Here is a 10,863-nt window from a genome sequence, read left to right on the forward strand (position 1 = left end):
TTCAGAAAGTCTTTTTCCATTCCTATATCATGGAAAGTACTTCCTAAATTTTCTTCCGGTAGTATTCGAGTTTCTGGTCTTATATTGAGGTCTTTGATCCATTTGGACTTGAGTGTAGTGCATTGTGAAATGTGTGGATCAAGTTTCAATTCCTGCATATGGTTATCCAGTTTGCCCAGCACCATTTGTTAAAGATGCTGTCTTTTTTCCAGCCTATATTGTTAGGGCCTTTTTCGAATATCAAGTATCTATAGTTGCTTGACCCAAAGTCCGGGTCCTCAAGTCTATTCCATTGGTCTGTACTCCTGTTTTTATTCCAGTACCATGCTGTTTTTATTACTATGGCTTTGTTGTATAGCTTTAGATCAGGCATGGTGATACTTCCAGAGGTATTTCTTTTGCTGAGGATATGTTTGGATATGCGAGACCTTCTCCCTTTCCATATGAAATTTGAGATCATTTTTTCTACCTCTGTGAAGAACACTGTATGGATTTTAACTGGAATTGCATTAAATCTGTATATTACCTTTGGTAGGATTGCCATCTTCACAATGTTAATTCTGCCTATCCAGGAGCACGGGAGGTCTTTCCATTTTATCAAGTCCTCCTCAATTTCTTTTTTGAGTGTTTTTGTTTTTGTTGTATAGATCTTTTACTTCCTTGGTTAACGTTATTCCAAGGTGTTTTATTTTTTGTTGTTGTTGTTGCTATTGAAAATGGGACTATGTCACTTATTTCTTTCTCTGTATCTTTGTCATTTGCATATAGAAAAGCTACTGATTTTTGTTCATTGATTTTGTATCCTGCTACATTGCTATAGGAGTTAATCACCTTCAGGAGTTTTGGGATGGAGTCTCTCAGGTCTCTTACATGTACAATCATGTCATCAAAAAATAGAGCTAACTTAACTTATTCCTTTCCAAATAGTATCCCTTTTATTTCCTTCTCCTGTCTTATTGCTTTAGCTAGGACTTCCAGTACTATATTGAAAAGCAGAGGTGAGGGTGGACAACCCTGTCTTGTTTCTGATCTTAACAGGAATTCCTCCAGTCTTTCTCCATTAAGTATTATTTGAGCCTTCAGAGCTTTGTATATTGCTTTTATTATGTTAAGATATGATCCAACCATGCCAATTCTCTCCAATGATTTGATCATGAAGTGATGTTGTATCTTGTCAAAGGCCTTTTCTGCATCTATCGAAATGATCATGTGGTTTTTATGTTTAACCTTGTTTATGTGGTGTATTACATTGACAGATTTCCATATGTTGAACCACCCTTGTGTTCCTGGGATGAATCCCACTTGGTCAAGGTGTATAATGCTTTTGATGTGTTGTTGGATTCAGTTTGTGAGGATTTTGTTTAGGATCTTTGTTCATCAGAGAAATAGGCCAATAGTTTCTTGTGGCATCTCTTGATATTTTCTTGTGGCATCTCTGCCTGGTTTTGGAATTAGGGTGATACTAGCTTCATAAAAGGAGTTGGTAGCTTTCCCTGTTTTCTAATTGTATAGCGCAGTTTGAGGAAGATTGGTTTGAGTTCTTCCATGAAGATTTCATAGAATTCAGCTGAGAAGTCATCTGGTCCTGGGCTCGTCTTTGTGGGAAGGTTTTTTATTACTTTTTCAGTCTCCATGAGTGTGATGGGTTCATTGAGGTGATTAATCTGCTCTGAGTTTAGCTTTGATAGATGATATGCATCCAGAAATTTATCCATCTCCTCCACATTATCCAGTTTTGTGGAGTAGAGGTTTTTAAATAAGTCCTGATGGTTCTCCCAATTTCAGTTATATCTGTTGTGATCTCTCCTTTTTCATTTTGAATTTTGTTAATTTGAAGCTTTTTTTTTTTTTTTTTTGCTTGATCAAATTGGCCAGGGGTTTGTCAATCTTCTTTATTTTTTCAGAGAACCAGTTCTTTGTTTTGTTAGTTGTCTTAATTGTTTCCAATTCATTAATTTCTGCTCTGATTTTAATTATTTCTTCCCTTCTGGAGCTCTTTGGGTTGGATTTTTCTTGCTTTTCCAGTGCCTTTAGGTGGATGGTTAGGTTATTGATTTGGGATCTCTCTGTCTTTTTTATGAAGGCATTGAGTGCTATGAATTTTCCCCTGAGGACCGCCTTCATTGTGTCCCATAAGTTTTGGTGTGAAGTGTTCTCATTATTATTCAATTCCAGAAATTTTGCAATTTCATTTTTTATTTCATCTACTACCCATTTATTGTTTGAAAGTGTGCTGTTCAGTTTTCAGGTGCCATTGGGATTCTTGGTGGGCCTTTTGTTGTTGATTTCTAGCAATATAGCATTGTGATCTGATGTCATGCAGGGAATTATGTTAATCTTCCTAAATATGTGGAGGCAGTCTTTGTGACCCAGTATATGGTCTATTTTAGAGAATGTTCCATGGGCTACTGAGAAGAATCTGTAGTCTGTGGATTTTGGATGGAAAGTTCTGTAGATGTCTGTTAGGTCCAAGTGATCTATGGTTTTGTTGAACTCTCTTACTTCCCTGTTGAGTTTCTGTTTGGATGATCTGCTTGTTACTGATAATGGTGTATTGAAGTCCCCAGGTATGATGGTGTTGGTGGTTATTTCTGTTTATTGTCAAGTAGGTTTTCTTTTATGAACTGTGGTGCCCCTGTGTTTGGTGCATATATATTTATGATTGTAATATCCTCTTGATGGATCATTCCCTTGATAAGTAGGAAGTGGCCTTCTTTGTCTTTTTTGATTATTTTGGTCTGAAGTCTATTTTATCCGATAATAATATAGCTACGACTGCTTGTTTCTTATTCCCATTTGCTTGGAATATTGTTTTCCACCCTTTCACCCTGAGGAGGTGTCTGTCTTTAGTGGTGAGGTGGGCTTCTTGAAGGCAACAGATTGAGAGGTCTAAGTTTTTGATCCATCCCGTTAGCTTGTGTCTCTTGATGGGTGAATTAAGGCCATTAATATTTAGGTTAATGGCTGTGAGATTTGATTTAATCCCTGCCATATTGTGATGGTATATGTAGGTTGGTGTTGTCATGGACTTTGAAGTTTTTTGTGCCCACTGTGAGTTTGGTTATTGCGATCTCCTTCTTGTAGACATTTGAGTTTGGCTATTTCTTTCTTCTCTGTGGAGAATTTCCTGAAATACTCTATGTAGGTTTGGTTTTGTGTTCATATAATTGTAAAGCTGAGTTTTGTCATGGAAAGTTTTTCTTTCACCATCTATTATGAGGGATACTTTTGCTGGGTAGAGTAATTTGGGTTGGAAGCTCATAGGATCTTAGACTTTGCAGTGTTTCATTCCAGGCCCTTCTAGATTTCAGGGTTTCCATTGAGAAGTCTGGAATAATTCTGATGGGGTTAGCTTTAAAACTAGTGTGCTGTTTTTCCCTAGCTGTTTTCAGGATTTTCTCTTTGGTGTCAATGTTTAGAGTCTTAATGACAATATGTCTCAGAGAGTTTCTCCTTTGGTCCAGTCTGTTTGGAGTTCTGCTGGCTTCTTGTATTTTGATGGGCCTTTCTTTTAAGAGACTGGGGAAGTTTTCTTCAATTATTTTGTTAAATAAGTTCTCCATGCCTTTGGTCTGAATTTCTTCTCCTTCTGGTGTTCCAGTGATCCTGATAATAGGACGTTTAAGTGTATCCCACAATTCCCTCATGCTCTGTTCATAGGAACTGTTGAACTTACTGAAATTTTTGAACTCCTGAACTGTTTCTTCCATCATGTCTTCCAGATTAGAGTTTCTATCCTCCACATGGCTGACTCTATTCTTGAGAGCTTCTAGAGAGTTTTGGACTTGTTCAATTAAGTTTGCATGTTCTACTACTTTTCTATGTATAATTTCCATCCCTCTGCCAAGCTCACTGGATTTTCTTGCATTTGATTTTTCATGTTATTTCTTTTGCTCTCTGATCTGCCCATGACAGTGTTTGGGCATGTAGGTAGGTAGATTAGCCTGGGCTCAAGCACAATGGGAATGTGAGGCAGCCTGGGTCAGTTGCCAAGCAACCTGGGCTTTGGCTGTCACTTGCCAAAGCCACCTGATCTACTACCTGGCCAGGGTGCCAAAGTTAGCTGATCTCTCAAGTGGTAATGCGCCAAAGCTGCCTGCATTCCAGCTAGGAGGGACACTGAGGCACCAAGCACTGAAGCAACCCACACTCTAGCATAGGAACACTGGACCCTCGAAGCAGTCTGTGCTCCCCCACCATGGGACAATGGCAGATGGCTGGCATGGCAGACATGTAGGAGATGGCACCTGAGCTGGTGCAAGTGACAGACACAGTCTGAGCTTGCGTGGCAGTTGCTGTGGGCCTGGACTCACTGAATGTGCAGCATCCAGAGCAGTAAGTGGGCAGAGCAGTCTAAGCTTCCCCATGGGCAGCCACCATGGATACAGCTACTACTTGGGGGGGAGGGGTTGGCTACCTGCCTGCAAGGAGATCAGTGATTCCCTGTATTCCCCCCCACTGTGCCCTCCCACTGGCAATCTACTGGAGATTGCTCTCCCCTAAAAGACCCAGTGAACCCTTAATGTCTTGCCTTTCTTTCTCTGGGATTTTCAGCACAGCTAGGTGGTCGCTATCTTGGCCAGAAGTCACTGGATTTGGCCTCTTTTTCTGTATTTCTTTTAGGATAGTTCTGTAGTCTTAGGGATAACTCAAGGTATCTGGGCAACTATGTAGCCAACATATGCTTTGTAGTATTGTGGTGCTTTGAAATGGCCTCCTTAGCCTCATGTTTGTGATTAAGCTTCATGCTCAACCCCTATCTGGTGGAGCCTTGGGGAGGTGGGGCCTTGCTACTGGAAGTGTGTCACTAGGGACAGGTCCTCAGGTTTACTAATCTAGTCCCCTGGTTATTCAGAGCTAGCTCACTCTTGCTGCTCCCTCCCTGCCGCTGATATGTGACAAGATGTGATGTCCAGCTACCTGTCATGATTTTCCTGACATGATAAAACTTCCCCCTTGACACTGTAAGCCAAAAGAAACCCTTCTGATCAGTGTTTTGTCCCAGTGACAAGAGGGGACCTGCTATAAGTATTTACTGTTAAATGAAATTCCTTGGTTTGCTCAACACCTTTCCTTTTGTTCATGAGCATCTCAGAATGAAGGAAGATTTGGGGAGGCTCTGAGACTATCGAGTTGCTACCACATGCATCCTGATGGACTTCAGTGGGCCAGGTCTGATGTTGCAGTACTAGCTAGGAGCAGGAGTCTTGAGACCTAATCCTAGGAGGTAGTTCTAGGTCAAGTCCCACCTAGTCATGAGGGTCTATGGAATCCAGTTTAAATGGTAGGGCTGTGTTTTGCATCTGACTTGAGAGGTCAAAGCATCTGCTCTACAGTACTGTAGGATTTGGCTGTGGGAGATAATCAAAGGCCAAAGAATTGGTCTATGTGCTTGTGATGAGTAAGACATACTTATTGCTTTGTCTTTCTCCAGTTCTTTTATTTACCAGCAAAGATGCTAGCACATAGTTGAGAAAAGTCTAGGTTTCTAGCAACACTACAGAGATTGGGCTCCTAGAGCTAAGAATTAAGAAAGCAGGAGCTGAGGAGATGGCTCCATTGGTAAAGCATTTGTCATGTAAGATAAGGGCATGAGTTCATATCTCCAGTACCAATGTAAAAGCTGGGCATATCAGTGGGTACCTGTAACCTCAGGGCTGGAGAAGCAGGATTCCTGGGATTTGCTAGCTAGCTAGTATAACCAAATAAGTGAGCTACAGGCTCAAATGAGAGACTGTCTCAAAAAATAAGGCAGAACAATTGTGAAAGACACACAACACTGACTTCTGGCCTACACACACACACACACACACACACACACACACACACGTCTACATACATACAAATGTGCAACACATTTGTATGCAATATGAACATACAAAGCAGATTGTATGCTTATACACACATATATACACACACAAAAAGAAAAGAAAATAGGGCGTACAGCAGTCCTCAGTAATGAAAAACTAAATACAGACCAAAATCACAAACAGCTCTGAGGTCAGGTGGTGACTGACCACAAAGAAATTCAACACTTCTCATGTTTTGGTGACATTTCCTACAGGCTATGATCTTGGCTCCCAAATGCATGAAGATGTGAAGGAGCTTCTCATTGTTGCCCGATAGCCTGGAGCATGCTATGAATCTTCTAAAGGAATGCACAGACATTTCTTTTGGGTGGGTCTTGGAGGTTGCATCTTGGAAGCATTGACTAAAGGAGGAGGTTCTTCCTCCAGAGTGGGCAGCCCTCCCAAAGGAAGGCTTTATGCAAGGAAACTCTGGGAGGAAAGCCCCTTACTCCAGCCTGGCTGCTGGCACTGCTTGCTGGTGAGTGCCTTCACTTACACATACATCTCTCCTGTTCAGCTGCCCTTCCTCAGTATCGGAACCAAGTTTCCTCAGCCTTCCAACACGAACTGAAGACCAGCAGCTGTCTAGGAAGACTTTAGGCTTTCAGTGAAGTTTGGGGACTGCCGAGGCATCCAACCATGTGGACTGAGCAGCTATTGGGTTCCTTGACTCTTGGACCTGCAGACTGCTATTGGTGGACTGCTGTAAGCTAACTCAATAAATTCCTTTTTTAATACAATTCCTTCTATTGGGTCTGCTCCTCTAGAGAACCCTAACTAATGTAATCCTCATCTTAGTTTTATGCCATTTTTAACCCATTGAGTTGAACTAGGGTTGCTTGCATGATCATGGGTAGAAGGTTATTTTCTGTGAAATGGGCTATACTGCTGATGAACCTGACTCCCCCTTTTCCAGCAACCATTAGCTGTCAGCAGGTGGTCTGAGGTCAGGGGTCTCAGGCATTTTCCTCCATCATGATAAAGTATTGACAGACTCCATCTTGTGCTGGAAACCTCTGTCTTCCCTATCCTCTTGCTCTTACAGTCTTCCCATCCCTCTTTTATGAGGTTTTCTGAGTCTTGGAGGGGGGTGGTTTAGATGTCCTATTTGAGGCTGACCATGAAGCAGTCACTTAGTCTTGGCACTTTTACCAGCTGTGCATCTCTGCAGTAACCACTGCCTATTGTATTAAGAAACATCTGTGATTGACACTTCAAACAATACTATGGGAACAAATTCACATATGTTGAAGGACATTTGACATACTACTTAGCATAACCATAGTAGTAGGTTCCCCTCTGTGGCCTATGTCCCTAGCCATAGGCTATAGTCTTCAAATCCATTTAGAAAGTAGTTGGTTATTTCTGTAACATTCATGCCAGTAGTACACCCATGGGCATATTTTTGCTGGCATGTCAATTGTAGAATTACAGAGTTCACAGCTAGATAGAACTGTTGATGGCTTTTTTCTCTCAGCAGCTTGCTTAGCACCTCCTGATCCTAAGAAAGCTAGATGACACGGAGGAGGCTTCCAACTCAGTTCCAGTTTCATTTCCCTGTGTTCTGCAACTGAAACATGTGGTGTTTTCAGCAATAGTACTTACCATCTATTTTTGGTGGGCAACCAAGAGCAATAGCTATAAACTGCATTGTTTTAGGAGCCTCTGTGACCTTTCTGACCAACAAATCATTTGGAGATATCTCATTCCCGGCACTGCAATTTACAATTAAAAACATATGAGTTCTGGGAGCAGCTTTATCCACCAATGTAGCAGACCTGCCAGAAATTAATTCCAAGATGCCCAAAAGACAACACAGAGAATATTGTGAGGTGCAAGACTTATGGTTTCCAAATAGGACACAGTCTTTGTAATATGAAATTGGGTCCCCCTAAAAAGAAAAGGGTAAGGAAAGCTTTGCTACTACCTCGAGATCTGAGTGTTTTTGTAAAGTGTATTTCAAAGTCTATTGTTTTCTAATTGTGATTCCAAATCTGGGGGAGACTAGGTTTTACATAGAGAGAGACTCCTGCTACCATTCTTGTAAATATCTGCCATATTTTTTATGTATGTTTATTTGAAACTATTAGAACTGAGTCTACACTAAGACAATTTTCCTCATAGCCTTTACGCTAGGCTTAGATTAAGAATCATATTTCTTGTATCTCCAAGGAATTTTTTTTGGTATTTTTTGTCAAGAATCAGATGGCTGTAGCTGCTTGGATTAACATCTGGGTCCTCTATTCTGTTCCATTTATCTACATGTCTGTCTTTGTGCCAGTACCATGCTGTTTTTATTACTATGGCTTTATAATATGACTTAAAATCAGGTATGGTGATACTGCCAGACTTATTTTTGTTGCTCGCAATTGCTTTAGCTATTCAAAGATTTTTTTTGTGCTTCCAAATGAATTTTGTGATTATTTTCTCTATTTCCATAAAGTATGCCATTGAAATTTTAATGAGGATTGCATTAAATGTGTAGATTGCTTTTGGTAAGATTGACATTTTCACAGTATTGATTCTTCCAGTCCAAGAACATGGGATGTCTTTCCATTTCCTAGTGTCTTCTGCAATTTCTCGCTTGAATGTTTTGAAGTTTTTATTATAGAGATCCTTCAGTTCCTTGGTTAGATTTATTCTAAGGTACTTTATTTATTTATTTATTTATTTTGAGGCAATTGTGAAGACCCCACTCTATTGGAGGTACTACATGTCTGGGACTGAAAACCTGACTTATAGCCTGTGGTGGGGGAGGTCATGAGCACTAGGAGTGTAATGCCTGATGATATCTGGTTAAATGCATATATTATGCTCACCAAACTGCCATGTAAGCACTTTACTTAATGCTTATACCTGTGTATTAATGCTACTCTCACTTTTGGTTAGAGAAGCTTCTCTTTTCAGATGGCAGTGACCACAGGGATGACCCAAAAGGCATCATAGTGCTGAGAAGACATGATGGTGGAATGTTCAGCACTGAACCATCTCTATCACACCTTCCAAGGGTGAGGGTCCATTGTAGAAGAGGTGACAGAAAGAATGTAAGATAAGAAGGAAGGGTAGGACTGCTTACAATGCAATCGATGAAACAGAAATTGGCCTTGATATCCATGACCTCGCAGTGCCTAGCACTATTTTCACAAGACCCTCATAATAGGAGGAAAAGATGATGATATCAGAATAAAAGAGTGACTAATGGAGAGAGGGGTGGGATATGATGGAATATGGATTTGTGAAGGAGAAAGTGAGGAAGGGGAGGGAATTATCATGGTTTATTTTCTATAAGTATGGAAACTATTGATAAAAAGGAAAAAAGAAGAATCATATTTCTTATAACTCACCAGTCTGTACCCATCTTTTAAACAAAATATTTAGATTCCATTGTGTGACTAATGCTTTGTAAGTCCTCATATCCTTGAAGGCCTTCCGTTTGTGGGGAGTTTTCACTGGACACCCTTGTTTCTCAGTCTCTCAGCCTCCAGAATTCTTTCCATTTCCACCAGTCACTCTGCTTTTGGTTGGGTCATCAAACCTGTAGTCTCCAACCCTAGATACCAACTATCTTAAGGAATACTGGAAAGTCCAATCACTCAAAGTAAAGAATTTGCAAAAGAAACTCATTTCCCTTATGGGCCATTCTTAGAGAAGTCAGCAATGGTAGAGGCACACATTCACTGTGCTAGTCTTATATAAGGCATTACAAACACAGCACACTCACCATTTCCCTAGAATTCTCAATCTTCTGTAGAAGTAGGAAGGATGAAGGACACTAAAAATCTGAATTTGTGTCAGGCACAACTGAGGCCCCCAGGCCCCTGGAGGTTACCGCAGGCCTGGGTCCCATAATCTCCCCGTGAAACTGGCAGGAGTGAGGCCGCTCCCTCCCTCCCTCCCTCCACCTGGGGCACCTGGACGTCCTGATAAGACTAAGGTTTCCATTTCCCTGTGGCCCTGTGACTCATACCCCCACCCTAACCCTATATGTTAGTGAGGTATCAGCCAGCAGCCTTCACAGAACCAATCCCCCTGTCACCCATACCCTGTACCCCCCTGCCACTACATGATGATTATAAGCCCATTTCCCCAACAAATTAAAGAGCTGTCCTCTGACACAGTCTCCCGTCACATTCATGGCCACTCAAGACCCTGCTCCACAGTTGCCTGGATGCCCCTAGGAAACTGATGAGCAGCGGCCCCAGGGCCGCCAGGAACTGCAAACTTGACAAATCTAAAAAGTCAATTTAGTTGCCTTGGGCAAAGGTTACTATTGGCCTTGATGTCAATCAGTTTCACCCCTGCTCAACAGCACAAATTAACCCATGGGGATTATGAAAGAGTTTCAGGTAGACCTATGCTCCTACTAATCAACTTCATATGGAAGCTGTATTTATAAATTCTGCTGTAACCCAATGCTGCAGTATTTTAGTGCATGTGCCTATGCGTATTTCCCGCAGATGTTTTCAGAAGTGCTCCATTATCAACCCATTGTCAACAAGCAGATCTTCTACTGTCTGGAACCTAGAGTTTGAGGCTTTTGAAGATAATGCCAGACAGAGTACCTTTGAACCCTGTTGAAAGGACTCACACCAAGATTTTTATTAACCACCCACATACCGTACAACCTCAATACTTCAGCTTGGGTCCACATCTTTCAACCCAACAGAACCTCTTGGGAGAGCTCAAGGTTAAACCGTCCAGACACCAAAGGGGTGTAGCATAGATAGATTCTCCAGGACCAGAGATCAAGATTTTCTGCCATCATGAAATCTTTGTCCTGCCTCTTTTCCTTCATGTCTTCTTTCTATTTGGAGTAAGGTAATACCATGGATAAAACTAGCTGCTTCTGCAGGAATCTTCCTGAATGTTTAGGATACACTATTAAACTATGCAATCTATTCACCCTGTGACAAATTTCACTAATCTTTCAAGAGTGACTATAGTCAGATTACACATTTGGTCCTTTCTCTAAGTTAGTTTTTAGATATACATAGGCAATACCCTACATAGCACC

This window comes from Jaculus jaculus, chromosome 9 (genome assembly GCF_020740685.1).
Source record: "Jaculus jaculus isolate mJacJac1 chromosome 9, mJacJac1.mat.Y.cur, whole genome shotgun sequence".
In the NCBI taxonomy this organism is placed as follows: domain Eukaryota; kingdom Metazoa; phylum Chordata; class Mammalia; order Rodentia; family Dipodidae; genus Jaculus; species Jaculus jaculus.